The sequence below is a fragment of the Phyllostomus hastatus genome, unplaced genomic scaffold, assembly GCF_019186645.2.
Source record: "Phyllostomus hastatus isolate PE091 unplaced genomic scaffold, TTU_PhHast_1.1 phas_contig_34, whole genome shotgun sequence".
Taxonomy (NCBI): Eukaryota; Metazoa; Chordata; class Mammalia; order Chiroptera; family Phyllostomidae; genus Phyllostomus; species Phyllostomus hastatus.
The window spans coordinates 24,486,687-24,503,105 of record NW_025333857.1 but is presented as its reverse complement, the minus strand read 5'-3'; the positions used below and the strand labels follow the sequence as shown (position 1 = coordinate 24,503,105).

The following is a 16,419-nucleotide window of genomic DNA, read 5'->3' as shown; positions in this document are numbered from 1 at the left end:
TGTTTAATTGTTAGGGTCAATTACCACCAGAGACCTCCTGAAGTAACAAATTCTGATTGTCACTCTGGGATCTCATCTTACCCACTGAAATCAGGAAGCCCATCTCAATAGCAGCATTCTCCACTATTATCCTTGGCCTACAGAAAACAGCCACCTGGAGATGTTTAAGATTGCTTGGCTCCCTCAGTAATGCATTTCTCAATGCTTTAGTGAAGGGAATATACCTTGGACATTGTCAGAGCCTAGTGGGGTAAGGCAAGATGCACAGGTTACACATGATAAACTACTCCATTATTTCTACCTCTCTAACCCTTTAGAATTCTTCCTGTACATTATATCAGAGAAATTCTGTCCATTGAACATCATCAAATGTAGCCTACAGTTGAGCACAGGTTTCAGACAACTAAGTAAGCCAATAGAGCCACCCCTAGCTGTTTAAGAATATATGTGTTTCAGCTAGCTCTTGCTGTATAACAAAACTTAGTGGCTTATATTTATCATTTGTGTTTTTATGATTTTATAGGTTAAACAATTTGTACTGGGCTCAGCTGGTGGGAGTCATTTTTGCTTTACATGGGCTCACTTATGCATTTGCAATCAGTTGACAGATTGGCTGGAGGATGCTGGTCTTAGATGACTCACATGTCTTAGAGTTGGTTCAGGCTACTGGTTGGGCCATGTTGTCTCCATCAGGTTAGTCCATGCTTCTTCAACATGAAAGCTGGTCCATACATGGCACAAAAGAGGGCAAGCCCCAGTGTGCAAGTGCTTTTTAGGTTTCTGTTGGCAACACATTTGCTAATATCCCATTGGCCAAAGAAAGTCAGAGAGCCATGTGGGAACCAAAGTGTCCTGGTTCCCTGGGGACTATTACTATAACAATCTGTCATAGCATTAAGTCTGAAAATCTATGAAAGCTGTATTATATCTAGGTTCTCTAAATTTGGCCCCAACCCAATGTTCTGTTCTAAAGGTATCTAATACTCTTAGAATCCATCCACATATATGTGAGCTAGGTTTCTTCTAATATAAATTTAAGAACTGTGGGGGATAAGGGAGGAAAGAAGGGGACAGGCCTAGTTAAAGAACAAGTACAAATGACCCATGGACATGGACAACAGGGTAGGGATTGACTGTGGAAGTGAGGGATGGGCAGGGCAGGGGAGTGCAACAGGGAAATTGGGACGACTGTAATAGAACAACAATAAAAAATAATAATAAAATAAAAATTAAACTTGGTGTAGAAGACAAAAAGAAAACATTGTAAGTTTTTTGGAGTATAAGCCTTTCACTTTTTAGCTAGATTCTGCCCCTGTCCCCGCAAATATGCTGGAATCTGAGCCCAGACAAAACCTGAAGGCCATGACAGTCAGGTCTGCCTTCATGATTACAGGATGGCTGCCAGGAGTTACAAAACCTTCCCTGTTCAAATTCACCAAAAAAAGAGAGAGTATTTTCTACAGAATTCCAAAAAAAACCCCCAAAGATGTTCTCTGGACAAGTTTACGTTATGTGCTCTTTCCTAAACCAGCCACTGAAACAAAAAGAAAGAATATGTGAGTAATGTCTTAAGTCTGGAGCTCCATTGAGAACATTTGAACCACAAGTGGGATGTCAAATAGGTCCCCAAAGTAGGAATGGGTGCTGGAGAAGCAGACACCAATGTCCACTACCAACACCGTTTATTTAATCAGTCGACAACGGATGAGCTGTTACTGTACACAGGACTCTATGTTAGGGGCTAAGAATCGAAGAGGGCTTTATCTTCAAGGAATTCACAACTAGCCTGGGAAATCAAATTGAATGTAACCCTGGTGTGTGCTAAATGTTGGGACAGAGCATCCGAATCAAAGTGATAACCTTTGTTCTGAGGTGCTGAAAGTGTCAAAATGTATTTATGGACTTCTCCTGGAATGTAGAGCACAGGATGTCAGGAGCCTATTCTTTAAAAAAATCACTATCATATAAGACCTATGAAGAAAAACACTTCCAACTTTGAGATGCAATGTCACATTTTCAGAAGTTAATCATCCCATCTTTCCTGATAGTATATTTCTGACTATCATGGCATATAAATGTGTTAAAGTTCTAGGGAGGGTTAGACTATACATTCCTCCTTCTGTTGATCTTGAAATATCAGATTGCTCATGTCATATTGCCAGTAGCCATCATGAGGTTAATTGAGGTTATCATTATAGCGAACTTTTTAAAAAAAGATTTGATCGATTTATTTTTTTAGAGAGGGGAAGGGAGGGAAAAAGAGAGGGAGAGAAACATCAATGGTGGCTGCCTCTCACGTGCCCCCAACTGGGGACCTGGCCCACAATCCAGGTATGTGCCCTGACTGGGGATCCTACCAGTGACACTTTGGTTCGCAGGCTGGCACTCAATCCACTGAGCCACACCAGCCAGGACCATTATAGGTAACTTTCATACCATGTGCCAGACATTGTTCTAATTGCTTTACCTGAATTATATCTCATTTAAACTTCACAATTCAATAAAATAGGGACCATTCTTGTCTCCATTTTACATGTAAGCAAACTAAGGCCCAGTGAAATTTGATAAATTGCTCACGTGACATAGCAGAGCTAGTCTTAAAGTTCTGCAAGCCAGCCATGTGACAAGAAATCAGATCCCAGACCTGTGACACAGTCAAGCTCTGTCATATGGTATTTTTAGATTATATATGTGTTCTGTTTTCTCCAAAAGCCTATGAGGTGCCTGGGAGCAGAAGTAGATTTTTATGTATTTAAGTAGTTTCAGAACCCAATACAAGAATTGGTACATAGAAAATACTTTACAAATATTGTGGAATTGAAATGAAGGCAATGTGCACGAAGTCGAGGAAAAAGAGGTCAGCATGGCAAAATGTGTTAGTGAATCCCAAGCCTGTCCAATGGAGAAGCGTCCCTGGCCCATGGATTCTAATCGCCTGTCAGGTTTATCCCTCTAGTGGCAATGAATGCCTCAGATTCACACAGCTCGATGATATCAGGCACTGAAATCATTCCGACCACCATTCCTGCTCCCTGCCCCATCCTAACAATGGTTACCAAGAAGCTAATTATAATTTCACTTCTCATGTAGACATTTCTATGGGAATAGAATGTTCTGAAGCAAGTTTCTGATCTGCAGGTTAATGGCATTTTATTTTTTTATTGTAGAAAAGTGTTTTCGAAGTTTGGTTAGCACCATCCAGTCTTTTAGTCTAATTCTGAGTATACAGAATCATATTTCTGAACTTTTAAGATAAGACCTTGGTGATGCCAACAAGGAACTGCCTCTTACAAGGGTGCTCCTGGAGGCCATCAGCTGCTTCCTATAACATCGTGTCTGTAATTGTGTATTCTCAACAGCAGGCTCCTCTTAGGAGAAGTAAACTCAAAGAGAGTAGCATGTTTTCTGCTTAGTTCTGTTTGTTCTATAAAAATAGAATTCTATGTTAAAACAGAACATCTGCAAGAAGTACAGAGGAAGCAACAAATGCCTAGAATTTTGAGTAGTTCGGATCGAGGAGAAATGGAATCAGGCACAATGAAAACAGGCAGCTGCCCGGGGTCTCAATTCTCCTTGCTTCAAATTTCAGAAAATAAAATGCTGAACTCACAGATAATTTAAAATTTAAATCAAACAAAACTTGAGTAGGTCTTTTCAAGCATTATAATGGGAAAGCTTTTTAAATCATAACAATATGTTGTTAAATTGGTAGATTCATAAATTGTTAGTGGTCATATAAATCAGTACATACAACTATTTTGGAGGGTGATTTATCTATAAATAAGAGGCCACATGATTTGTCATACCATTTGTTCAAGTAATTACACTTACCATGTTTTTTGGACTATAAGACACACTCACCCCCAAATTTGGGAGGAAAAAGGGGTGCGCCTTATAGTGTGAATGCAGCTTACCTGGCTCACTGTGTGTGTGTGTGTGTGTGGGCGGGGCAGTGGCATATGTTATTTATGTTATTAAATATTTTACCACATTTTTTGCTTCAAAAAATTTTTTTCCTATTTTCTTCCTCTAAAACCTGGGTGTGTCTTATGGTCTGGTGTATCTTACAGTTGGAATAATTCGGTGCATAAATCTACTCTAAGAAAATAATCCAAAAGATTTAGAAAAGGCTAAAGACATGGAGGAGTCCATTGCACATATAAATATATGATTTTAAGAAAGAAAGCTTTGACATAACTATGAATGAAATAAAGCAAGGTACAAAAAATTTGCTCAAAAATACATGCTTGAATATGTAGCAAAAACCACATCAAGCTTCATACTTTTACCCCAAAATACCATTCTGAGGATTTTTCTAACAAAAATCTATAGACTAAAGTGAAACGTGTATTATATGAAAAATAATACATTAATTACAGTATTATGTAGATGGTCCCAAACTGGAAATAACCTGTCAAACAAAATGAAAATGAACTAATTGGTGATTTATATTTGCATTACCCTACTATCTAGCCATAAAATGACAGTAATGAAGATTATAGAAGTATGAAATCATTGCTATAATTTTAAGTGAAAAAATAGTTTCTGTACATGGAGCACTTACTCTAAGTTTATCACTGTAATACTCAATTTACAAACATTATCTCTTTTCATGCTCACAGAACCCAATGAATAAGGATGAGAAATTTGTACAGATGAGAAAATTGAGACAAAGTTGCTTATTAATTTTCCCAAGTCCACACAGTGGAGCCCAGATTCAAACCTAAGCTAACTGATACCAAAGTCATTTCTCTGTATCTGAAATTCTATAAAAGCCCTAGACCCCTGAGGATAATAACTGAAGGTAAGGGGAGCAGAGAGAGAGAGAATCAGAATGGGGCAATGATGTGAGTGGTCTTATAATAATTGTTTGCTTTAAATTATAATGTTAAATCCAAATAAATAAATAAATAAATAAGAAAAAAGCGAGAATAGGACTAAAGGCTGGAACGACTTTATGACTTTGTTAAAGTGGTGGGGTTGTGTGTAATTTCCTCCTTTTTTCTATTTCTTAAGATTTTTGGTAATGTATTGTACTTTTGTAAAACATTATTTTATACTGCTTGCTTGGGCAGCACATATTGGAAGGATACAGAGAAGACTGGCATGGCCCCTGCTGAGGGATGCCATGCAGATTCATGAACCATTCCACGTTAAAAACATGTACATTTCACTTTAAGTATCTGTCCTCTGTGATATGAAACCTGGAGCTCTGCAAAGCTTGGCGATTGATGAGACGCTGTGACGTCCTGAAACAGCAGTGGTGCTTCCGGCAATAAAAGTGTTATTAGGATATAAATATCTGTCGTTTCTTTAAAAATTTTGGGGGATTACTTTTATAGAGTCCCCTGCTTTATTTTTTACACATTTGGAAAAAAAAATCTAAAAACTCATATCCTTCCTTTTTTTCCTTCCTTCCTCTCCTTTGCTTTCTCAACTGTAAAGTTAGAATGGTACGAACAGTAACCATGAGATTATGAGGAATTTTTATTTTGTTTGTATGTTTCCTGTATTTGAAAGGACTTAAAACACATTTAACATTTTAAATTTGAAAAATATTTAAACTTAATGTCTTAAATTATCTTAAGTTGCAAGTTTATTTAATATTTTGAAACTTTAGAATTATATTGTCTGTCTATTGAAAATTAGAAGTCTCCCAAGTACCAAATATAGTGGTATTTTGGTCAAAATTTTCCTATGTACAGCCCATGTTTTTTCCCTTACGTTGGGTGCAAAGTTTCACCTGTGTTTTCAAGTGACTCTGAAGAGAAAATAAAAGACAAGCTTACCAAGTGAAAGTTTGAAAAAGCACTGGGGTTGCCAGCATCCTGCCTGCTTAATCAAACATCACCTCGGCTTCTGCATGCAACGCATGACTGGGCTGCAACTAGGCATCTGACGCACATGTGATAGGATGAGCCACTTGTGTCTTTTCAAGCCGTGCTCTGGGGAGTTGTCCTCAAGAACCACCCTCCTGAAAACAGAAAATTCAAGGGGAGGGAGAAGGTTTTTCTAAAGCACACTTTTCTGAGTTTTCTAAAATGAAAACAAGGACAGGACAGGGAGTGCTGGATGCTGGAATGTGGTGTTTGAAAGGTGTTAGGGAACATGGCAGTCTGACAGGCAGTTATGGGACTCTCACCTCCAAGAGGCAAAATAAAAAGCTCAAGCCTGGGTTCACACAGGCTCTGCTTTTCTGAGTGGTTGTCATTGAGACGGTTGGGGGTGGGGGCGGAGGCAGTCATTGGATCATCCCAACAGCATCTCTTCCCTTTCAGGGCTGTAGTGGCGAAAGGTCCCCAGCTATCAGAGTCTGTCTTGGGACTTCAAACCCCCCATTTAACACTGTGTGAGATGTTGCAAAGGCTGCACAGCCTCTATTAGAGATGCTCCAGCTTGAGGAATTTATAAGGAGCTGGAAAAATACATCACACATGAAGTTGTATACAAAATAAGGCCACATACAATTAAGTGTCTGATGAATGGAAACAGACATAAGACTCAAAGGAATTCAGAGTGGGTTGGAGCAGGAAGGGAATGAGAAACACAGTGGGCCTGGGAGATTTTCAGGGATGGGTGGAGAGTAGATAAGTAATGAGGGCAAGGCTGATACTCAAAAACGCTACCATCCTGCCCGGCAGTGGCATTGGCCAATCAGAATAGACACTGAATCCAAATGCTGGGGAATCTTCCCCCGGAAGCTCCTTGCTGAGCCTGGAGTCACTCCTAAGTTGTTAGGTTATGGGACTCTCAGGGAGCCCCAGAGGAGGGACAAGTTTCAGGAGGTGGCAGAATGGTGAAGCACTTAGGGTGTCCGGGGCAGTGGTTATTTTCTATCCAGTTCTATCTGCCACAATGATGCAGCCATGCCAGTGCGTATCTGCTGAAAATCAGCCTTGAATGAAGGTAAATGGTATAACAAGAATATTTAAAACCTACTTTAGCATATGGTGTTTCATTGGATCTACATATCTGTCATTCTGTCTACCTACCTGTCTGTCTAACTGGCCCTCTATCTGTGTGCCTCTTTGTGAATGTATTTGTATGTCTGTTTTTCTGTCTATGAGAGAATGAAAACACAGTAAAGGTACAGAAGTGAGAATGAAGGCAGCCTTCCTTTATCTTTCATTCAGTTATTCAGCCATCCCTCTAATGAACTAAGTGTCCCTGGGTGTTGGACACTCAGCTGGGCACTGAATTGAGGAGGCTGCCCAGGGTTGGAATTGTCACATGGGAAATGAGTATTGTGCAACAAGCCCTGATGTGTATCTGGTCCAAAACTGAAAATGGCAACAGAAGACAACGAGAGAACCACAATCTCAGTATGGATCTATGTTAGGTGTCAGAGGAGATAGGTCCAACAGGAAGGCAAGGGCAGATCAGAAACCTAGATTCAGTGCTGACTCAGGGACTGATGGGCTAACAGACACTGCACACAGCAGTAAGAAGGAAGCCCATCAGGCCTAAATTACTTGCACTCAACATTAGTAACAAATCATCATCATCACCATCATCATCTTCATCATCATCATTTAGGTTTCTGTGGCAAGTTAAAATTTGCAAACCATTTTCAAATGTCCTCTTGTACCAGTTGAGCCTTACTAGCAGCTGGTAAAGGGAGTAGGGCAAATGTTCTCATTTGATAGATAAGGAAATGGGTTTAGAGAAGCTAAGTGACTTGCCCATAACTTTTGAAGGAGCATTAACAGTTTGGTAGCTCAGGGAAATCTTACAGGCACAGTATCTCCTCTCTTTCAGGGATGTAGTGGGGAAAGGTCCCCAGGATCTTTCAGAGACTTGATTTTTATCACAGCACATAACGAAGGGCTGGGTTTATATACATGTGACAAAGTTAACATGGTTGGGAGAAGAGCTCAGGCTGACAAAGCAACTGTTAAAAAGTTGTCTTGTTTCTGTTTACCTCTCTCTTACTAGTGACTGGGATGTAGACATAGTAGATTAGCTCATAATATTTGAAGATTAATAAAGCAGGGAGAATATTCAGTTAGATATATGAGAGTTTTCTAAGTTAAGAGCCCAGAGAGTCTCCAGATCAAGACCAAGAAAGTAGAAAATAAAGTCTTGCTTTGGATTCACACAACCTAAGATGGCAGAAACTTGTTTTGTTAGGAGTTAATAGGAAAAGGGGACTTAATATAAAGTAATATGAGTGATATCATACTCATAAACTACAAATGTGCCATAAATACAAATGCAAGTTGACCTGAAATCCAGTTGCTAAAAAACGAAGGAAAACTTCACATAGTAGGGGGCTATTCAGAACTGGGAACAAATAGTCTGGCTATACAGACTAAGTCTAGACCAGCCTATATGTAGAGTAGTTTGTTTTATTCTGAGCCCCGCTTGCTAACTGGGACATTGATAAGTGGGAACATATCTGGAGGAGCCACCCAAGATGGTGATGGGGCTGGAAACCATCACAGACCAGGAATACCTGAAGAAGTTAGGGGCACTTCACCTAGAGAAGAATGATTAAGGCAAGACATGAAAGCCAAGGTCAATGGGCACACATTACATTGAAGCAGAGTTTTGTCCAAGAACTAGAAGTAAATCACTAACAATTAGAGCTACTCATCAAAGGTTTATCACCCCACTGCTAGAAATATAGGGGTGGGCAAAAGTAGGTTAATTTACCAGTCATCATTACCTAAAAGATAAATCATAGGCAAGGACACAAAATAATAACAAACAGTAAGCCAAATAATAGAAATAAATAATAAAATAAGTAATAAATAAGTAATAGTACAAGAATAAACTGTGTTTCCCATACCCACCATTGCATTCCTACTTTGGCCCACCCCTGTATTCGTGCAGCATGGAACTGTCAGGGACTCATCCCTTAGGAGGTGAACATTTATCTTCTTCCTGCCCTGAAATTCTATGCTTTTTCAAACTAATCACTTTAGTTCTTTTGGGAAGGGGTGAGGTGGGGTGGAATGAAATGGCTCTTGAATTCCCTTCCAGCTCTACCCTTCTGTGAAGCACCTGGATCCAAAGTGCAGCCTCATTCATGTGTCACAGCAGTATCAGAGACAGGACTCTTTCATCCTCAGCTTGGCTCCCAATATCTGGTCCTCAAAAGAACTTTTCTCTACCAACTGAAGCAGGTCCTTAACAATCTGCTAGGCATTATATCATCAAAGGAACCAGGTCTCCAAACCTCATCGGTATGGTTTCTTGAGAATTATGTCAACTTCTAAATTCCTTTCTCAATACTATTATTTTTTTTTCCTAAACTCTGTTTTTAAACTCAAACATCTTGTTTTTCAAAACTCTTTGTATCTAAAAACAGAGTGAGGTTAATGACACAGGATGAGAAACCTGTAAAGGGTCTATTCATTTATTAGTTCAACCAGAGCAATAAACTAAGACTTGGGAGGAAGGGCCTTTTTTAGGGAGGTAGGGTCCAGGGATATCTTTGGAAGCTACAGCCGTGGGAAAACCAAACTGTTAACCTTTTTCATTTATTTGACCACTGACTTGATGCTAAGCACTATGCTAGACACTAGGGATACAGTGATAGTGAAACATCATCTCCATCCTCAGGTAACTTGCAGATCACAGAAACCTCCTCTCTAACCTTTTCCACAGGTGACACTCTGTGCAAAAAGAAGAGGTGTCACAAGATGACTAAAGTGGGGAAAGCAGCTGGGGTATGTGTGGGATGGGGCAGCCCACAGCAAGGCCTTTACCCCGGCGATGATGCCAGTTCCTTTAGTGTCTCAGGGGAGTGGCTGGAGCCCCAGGTTTGCTCGGTGGAGAGTACCAAACACAGGCAGGGAAAAGTGATCTGATAATGACTATAGGGAAGTCAAATGGAACTTCTCAGCAAAGTGTTGGGCCACGAATTTTTGCCGTAGTGTTTTATGTCTTCTGGCAGTCATTTACAGAATTACGTAGGAGTCATCTTGGGCAATGTTGGTAAGGGTGAAGAACTAAAATTCCTTAGAACTTTCTTTTGGTGCCTCAGACAGAGAAAGGCAGAAGACAAAAGTATGGCATTATGGTGGTTCTCAGACTTTTTACCCCAAACACCAAGAGACAATTTGATACTCTGCATTAGTAACAATGGCTAATTTCTGCAGGCATTCACAACCACTCAGGGTGAATGGCAGAATATCGTGGGGAAGCAGGGCATGGGGAGTACAGTAATTTCATAGCTCTCTTGTTGACTCTGTATGCTCTTTTTAGGCTTATAGATTATAGGCCTGAGTTAAAGCCAATAATCAGCTATATAACCATAGGCAGGTCACTCACCTTAAGCCATAATTTCCTCATATATAACATAGTGAATGTTACCTGGCAGTATTATTGAAGGAATTAAACATAATATAGTAAAGTACCTATCACAATTAATATATAGGCACATACCCAAAGCTTAATGAATGATTAGCTTCTAGTACAGTAATCTGTCTAGTACAGTAATCTAGTACTGTCTTGAAAACTATATTGTGGAACAATAGAATCTGCTCAGCCAGCCTCCAGGCAGCAGAGAAATCCTGGGATTTGCAGGAGGAATGCTCTTAACAGTAAAAGCCCTATGTGATTAGGTATGCCCGTGTAGACTGGGGAAAAAATATTTCATGAAATTTTAATTGCTAAAAACAGAAGGTTGGAGTGCAGAGGTAGGAAAAGCTGTTTTTTCCAAGCCATGAGCTCTTTTTTTCTCTTTTCTTTTTGCTGCACAAAGTTTTATTATTTCCATGTGGTCCAATGCATGGGAGAGGGCTCCAGGATGATTAAAAGGATGCTTCATGGTTTGAGGGAGAGAGGCTCAGGCAGAAGCCAGATGCCGGGGAAATGCAGACGGACGCCTCAAAGTCTCTGGGCTCCAAAGGCTCCTAGTCGTGTTTGATGGTGAGCCTTTCAAGAGACACTCACCCAGCCCAGCTCCGGGGCCAGCCGGCCTAAGGATGTTAGCCAGATGGCCACTCATCTTCCTGATGAGTTTCACCTCCCCATCCAGGAAGCGTTTCTCCGGGAAATCACGGAGATGAGGGTCCATGTGGGTAGAGCCCAGGGCATGTAGATCCAAAAGGGCCTGGTTCAGGTTCTTCTCAAAGACCATGGCAGCTTCCATGGCGTCCTGAGTGTCACCCTACTCACTTGCAGAAGGCACGTCCTGGATGAGAATGCAGGCACTGCACTGGTCTTGTAGCTTTAAGAGAGGCTCAGTGCCCTTGAGCTTCTTCTCCACCAACTCAAGGATAAAGTGGCCCACACTCTCCAGAACCACATCATTTTGGTGGAAATAGAAGCCCAGAGAGAGGTAGGTGTGGGAGGCCCGTGGATGCAGGTTGGCCAGGTGGTTGACAGCAGCCTCCACCTCGGTGGAGTAATTCTGAGGAATGTGGGAGCTCACAGTTAGTTGGCAATAGGGAGTTAAGGTCAGAAACTGGTGTTGGCTGGTCTGGGAGGCTGAGGTGGTTCTGGTGGTGACTGGAAAAGAGGTTGGAGTGTGGTTGGAGGCTGGAAGAAGGGGCACCCCTGGGTCTTTTCCATCCAAACATTGGTGAAGCGATAGATCTGGGGAACTGCCCAGGGCACTGCCAAAACTTTTCTTTACAGGAAAATTTTATTTTTAAGAAGTTTTCATGTGTTTATTTCTTTTTAAATTATTGATGTAACATTGCTTAATAACATTATATTAGTTTTAGATTTAAAACATCATCATTTGGTATCTGTATACACTAATGTCCTCACCACCATAAGTCTGGTTTCCATCAGTCACCACACATTTAACTGCCCTCACCCCTTTCACTCTCCCCTTACCCACCTTCCCTGTAGTAACTACCACTGTGTGTCTGTATCTATGAGTTGTTTTTGTTTGGTTTGGTTTTTTGTTTTATATTTCATATACAAATGAAATTATATGTTTTCAAGCCCTGGCTGGCATAGCTCAGTGAATTGAGCGTGGGCTGCGAACCAAAGTGTTGCAGGTTCGATTCCCAGTCAGGGTACATGCCTCGGTTGCAGCCATGACCCCCAGCAACCGCATATTGATGTTTCTCTCTCTCTCTCCCTCCCTTCCCTCTCTAAAAATAAATAAATAAAATCTTTTTTAAAAAAGAAATTATACGTTTATTGTAATTTTCCATCTGACTGTTTCACTTAATAACCTCAGGGTCCATCCATGTTGTCACAAATGACAATATTTTATCTTTTGACAGCTGAAAAGTATTCCATTTTTGACATTAAAGTATTCCAAAAGTGCATATAGTTTCCCTGAGTCTGTCTCAAGCATGAATTTTAAAGTTTTAAAAATTAATAGTTTTTTTAATCACATAAATGTAAAACCAAGATTCTAATCTAGAATGGGAAGGCTGAAACCATTCATTTCTTTATTCACTGAACAAATATTTATTAGCACCTGCTGCATTCACACAAGGCACTGTACATAAATGGCACTGATTACATAGAATGGTTGTATTTCTTGTGAGTAGAATTGAAGCCCTGAGACTGGGCTTCCCTGGGGTCACGGTCAGTGGATTCTTTCTGTAGGAAAACTGATCCTTCCCACATGGCAGCAGAACAGGGACTGAGGGGAGATACCCTTCCCGGGAGGTCAAGGTAGGAAAGGATTTGGAGGGCCCTGTTTGATAGATAGTCTTGCTTTCTGCACTGCTATTTCTTCGTGTTATTCCCACATCTCTGTCAGTAAAATTGGGCTAAATGTGAGTGTGTTTTCTGTTTCGAGGAGTTATAAGATGTGCTGCCATTGGGGCCCCAGGTGGTTGCCTGCGGAATCCCCAGAAATCCTTGGGGAGTAGATGTGGAGGCTGGCTTTCCTGTGGAAATGTGAGGGGATGTGGCTCAGAGTTACTTGGATATGAATTAGAAGTGTGACCCTTTAAAGGCTGGACACCTCTGATACACGTGTGTGCCTGTGCGGGGGCTTGAATGGTCCTCACAGAATGACTGGGCACAGCACCCAAGGGATCCAGCTAGAGCAGCTCACTTCCCACTAATGTGAATAATATTAAAAATGCAAGTTACTTCACATGATGGGGAAAAAATGGCTGAACCAGCTGACTTGAATGGATGACAGAGTGCCTGTCCAAAGTTGTTTCCTTTGATTCCTGTCTTTTTCTTCTTTACCTCCCATCCATGCTTCTCCCAGGCTCTGTCTTGGGCCCAGACACCCAAGTGAAAGTGAAGAAGAAATGAACACGTATGGAAATCTGCTATGCTAAACACTGTGTGGGCTGCTTTGCACAAATTATTTTATTTAATCTCCTACAACAACTTGGTGAGATAGGTAGGATTCTCCCCAGTGTTTTAATGACAAATGGAAGCTGAGTCCTGTGTCCAAGGTAATACAGCCAGTAAGTAGATAAAGGCCTGGGGTCCTAATACAGATCTGTCTAACTCCAACACTCTTTACAAAAATCTCAGAGGAAAATGTATTTTAGGGTTAGGCTAAGAAAAGGCTAATTGACTATTAGTGGACACTGATTTCCAGTTGTAACTGAAACCAGAGCTGAGGGGAGCTCAGGTGAAGACGCTTCCTTTCCATCTAGAAAACTGACACAAGGGGAAAAAAGAAGGGGTGAAAGGCAGCTGCAGGCAGTTCATGGCCGAATCAACTCAACATTCTCAGATGATAGGAGTAAAGGGGCCATATCTATCTGTCCTGAGGAACCAAACAGATGTTAACAGAAATCTGTGGTTTCAAACCCAACTTGTTTTTGTACATCTGGCCCAACAGTTTATACTTAACAGACACATCCGTCACTCATGCAAAAATCGTGTTTACATATAAAGGGATATCTGCGGTCCACAATTTGGTCATCCACGGCCCTCCTAGGAAGGACGGCCAAGCAGGCCCTTGCAGACCGGTAGCGGTTTGTGGATGGGCGCAATTGCACAGATTCCACTTGAGAAGCTCTGGCACTGCTTCCCTTCCCTATGCGGCAGCTTTACGGTGGGTTACCTCTAGAATAAATGTAGCCATCTGACCCTCCACGACATCTCAACCTATCAATTCATTGCAATTGTCTTCCCTTTTTTTCTTTTCTTTTTTTTTTTAATTCAAACGACCTGCAGGCCTGCTTAAAGCAGTCTTTAATTACTGCAGACTTTCTGAAGGGAATAAGAGCCTGGAGGTCTAGATTTTATATTCTTTCTGATGATTTCTGTGTAACTCTTGATAGGACTGTTATTATTATTTTTATTATTTTTTAAAAGATTTTACTTATTTATTTTTAGAGAGAGGAGAAGGGAGAAAGAAAGAGAGGGAGAGAAACATCAATGTATAAGGTTGCCTCATGTGTGTCCCTCACAGGGGACCTGGTCCATAACCCAGGCATGTGCCCTGCAGTCCTGGGCTCAATCCACTGAGCCACGCCAGCCAGGCGGACAGTTATTTTTTATCATCTCAAAGATTAAAGTTGCCTCTGACAGCACTAGAGTAGAACCTCAGTATTTGCATGTTTCTTCTGATTTCCCCTTTCCTGATCCTGCACCCACATTTTTAGAGGAACCAGACCAGTGGGAATAAGGTAGAGAGAACGCGTAAGCAGTTACCAGCTTGTGGTAGGCATCTAAATGGATCTCTTTTCAGTCTTCTTGTAGAATGTGACTTAAAAGCCAAATCAGACACCACCATATCACCTTCTGGACCTTCTCTTTGTCATCCCTGTTTTGTGGTAACATCATTTGCTATCACAATGTTATGATACCATTATAACCTTAAGGGGTTTCTGGACTGAATTACCAGAAACAGTTTAAGGGAATAGTGTTGTTTCTCTTTTGCTTCCTCTCCCCCAAAGGTCCCTTCTGTGCACCTCAAACTTATTCTTCAACCAAATCCTTTTTTGAGAGGAAATTAGTCAGTGGTTCATAGGGAGATGCCCCAGCTTTGACCTCTGGCTCACCAGAACCACAGTCAGTCTCTCACTCAGTCAAGTTCAGTAATGATCTTCCACAGGTGCTCAAGCCTCATTTGAACCTGCATTCCCCCTTAGGATTCCCCTTGTAGAAAAAGAATCAGGGAAGTTCACATGCCGAGGGCTGAGCAGAGAACAGAAACTCCAGAGTCTTCCATCTTCAATGGTTCCTACTGTTGTGGTGAGCTGCCTAGGGCTAGAGAGGGAGATCTAGCAGAGGAAGGACTGTGGCTTTTAAAAGTTTTGGGGAAGGGATGTCTGGGAATCTCTTGGAAAAACTGAAGAAAGATCTGTAGAAAGCCCTGCAGTTACTAGGAAAATGCAAATATCTTGCCTGGCAGACAGTAGGTTCTCAATATACATGATGCAACCACTAAATAACTAAATGGTTGAATGAATGAAAGGGCAGTAGGGAAGAAGCAGGAGAGATGAGGGTGAAGCAGAGCTGCGTACAGATGACACCTTCCTTTATTTCTGGGATCTTTTTTAGGGTTGTTTCCATTTTTCCCCTTTGCTCCAGGATGATGTCCAGGCCCTACCTCCAAGCTGACAGCTTCTTGATCATTTCATCCTTCCAGGAGGCTTGAGACAAGCAAGCCTGGAGAGTAAGAAAAAAGAGAGAGTGCCCTGGCCAGTGTGGCTCAGTTGGCTGGAGTGTTGTCCTGTACACCAGGGTGCATGCCTAGATTGTGGGTTTGGTCCCCAGTCAGGGCACGTGCAGGAGACTACTGATGTTTTTCTCTCACATTGATGTTTCTTTCCCTCTCTCTTCCTCCCTCTTCCTTTCTGTACAATCAATAAGCATGCCCTTGGGTGAAGATAAAAAGAGAGAGAAAGAAAAAGGAAGAGTAAACAGAGAAGTCTGCATTCTCTTCCTTCCATTTTAATTTTCCTGGTGTGTATGGGTTCTTCACACCTCTGTTTCCCATAGCTGTGAATTATAGGTAATATCGCTGAGGCACCCTGAAGGTAAATCTACTGATGGTAGATTTGTGGAAGCATAAGAAAAATACCATATTTGGTAATATCTGGAGGATATGCCTCCAAAGCAGACCTTTAGCTCTCATCAGCTCCCACCTGAACCAGTGCCACTCAGGCTTTAACTTGCCCATGAATCCACCAGGGAGCTCATTAAAAGGCAGGTTTGATTCAGAAGGACTTGAGTGGGGCCCAAGAGTCTACACTTCTAACAAGTTTCCTGATAATACCAAAGCTGCTCTACAGAGCTATACTTTCAGTAGCAAGTACAGAGCGTGTAGGTCCTAGATCATTGCTATGGGATCTTCCAGCTTTAAATGACTTGCAGAGCCCCAAACATGCCATGTTCTTCAAACCTGTATGGCTTTACATATCTTCTCTCTCCCCTTCACCCCTCTTCATGGGATAAGCTCCTCCATGCCTTAGCTCACATGTTACCTCAGCTCCAGGAAACCTTCCTTCCCTGACCATCCTACGAGGCAGTCAGGCGCTCTCTCCTAGGTGCTCATCACACTGTACCATGTAACATGCT

General features: G+C 41.4%; 2 pseudogenes; one reads left to right on the top strand and one right to left on the bottom strand.

Annotated features, from left to right (window-relative positions):
* Positions 1–5,059: 5,059 nt before the first annotated feature.
* LOC123820353 lies at positions 5,060–5,158 on the top strand (annotated as a pseudogene).
* Positions 5,159–10,862: 5,704 nt separating this feature from the next.
* On the bottom strand, positions 10,863–16,358 carry LOC123819898 (annotated as a pseudogene).
* Between the last annotated feature and the right edge of the window lie 61 nt (positions 16,359–16,419).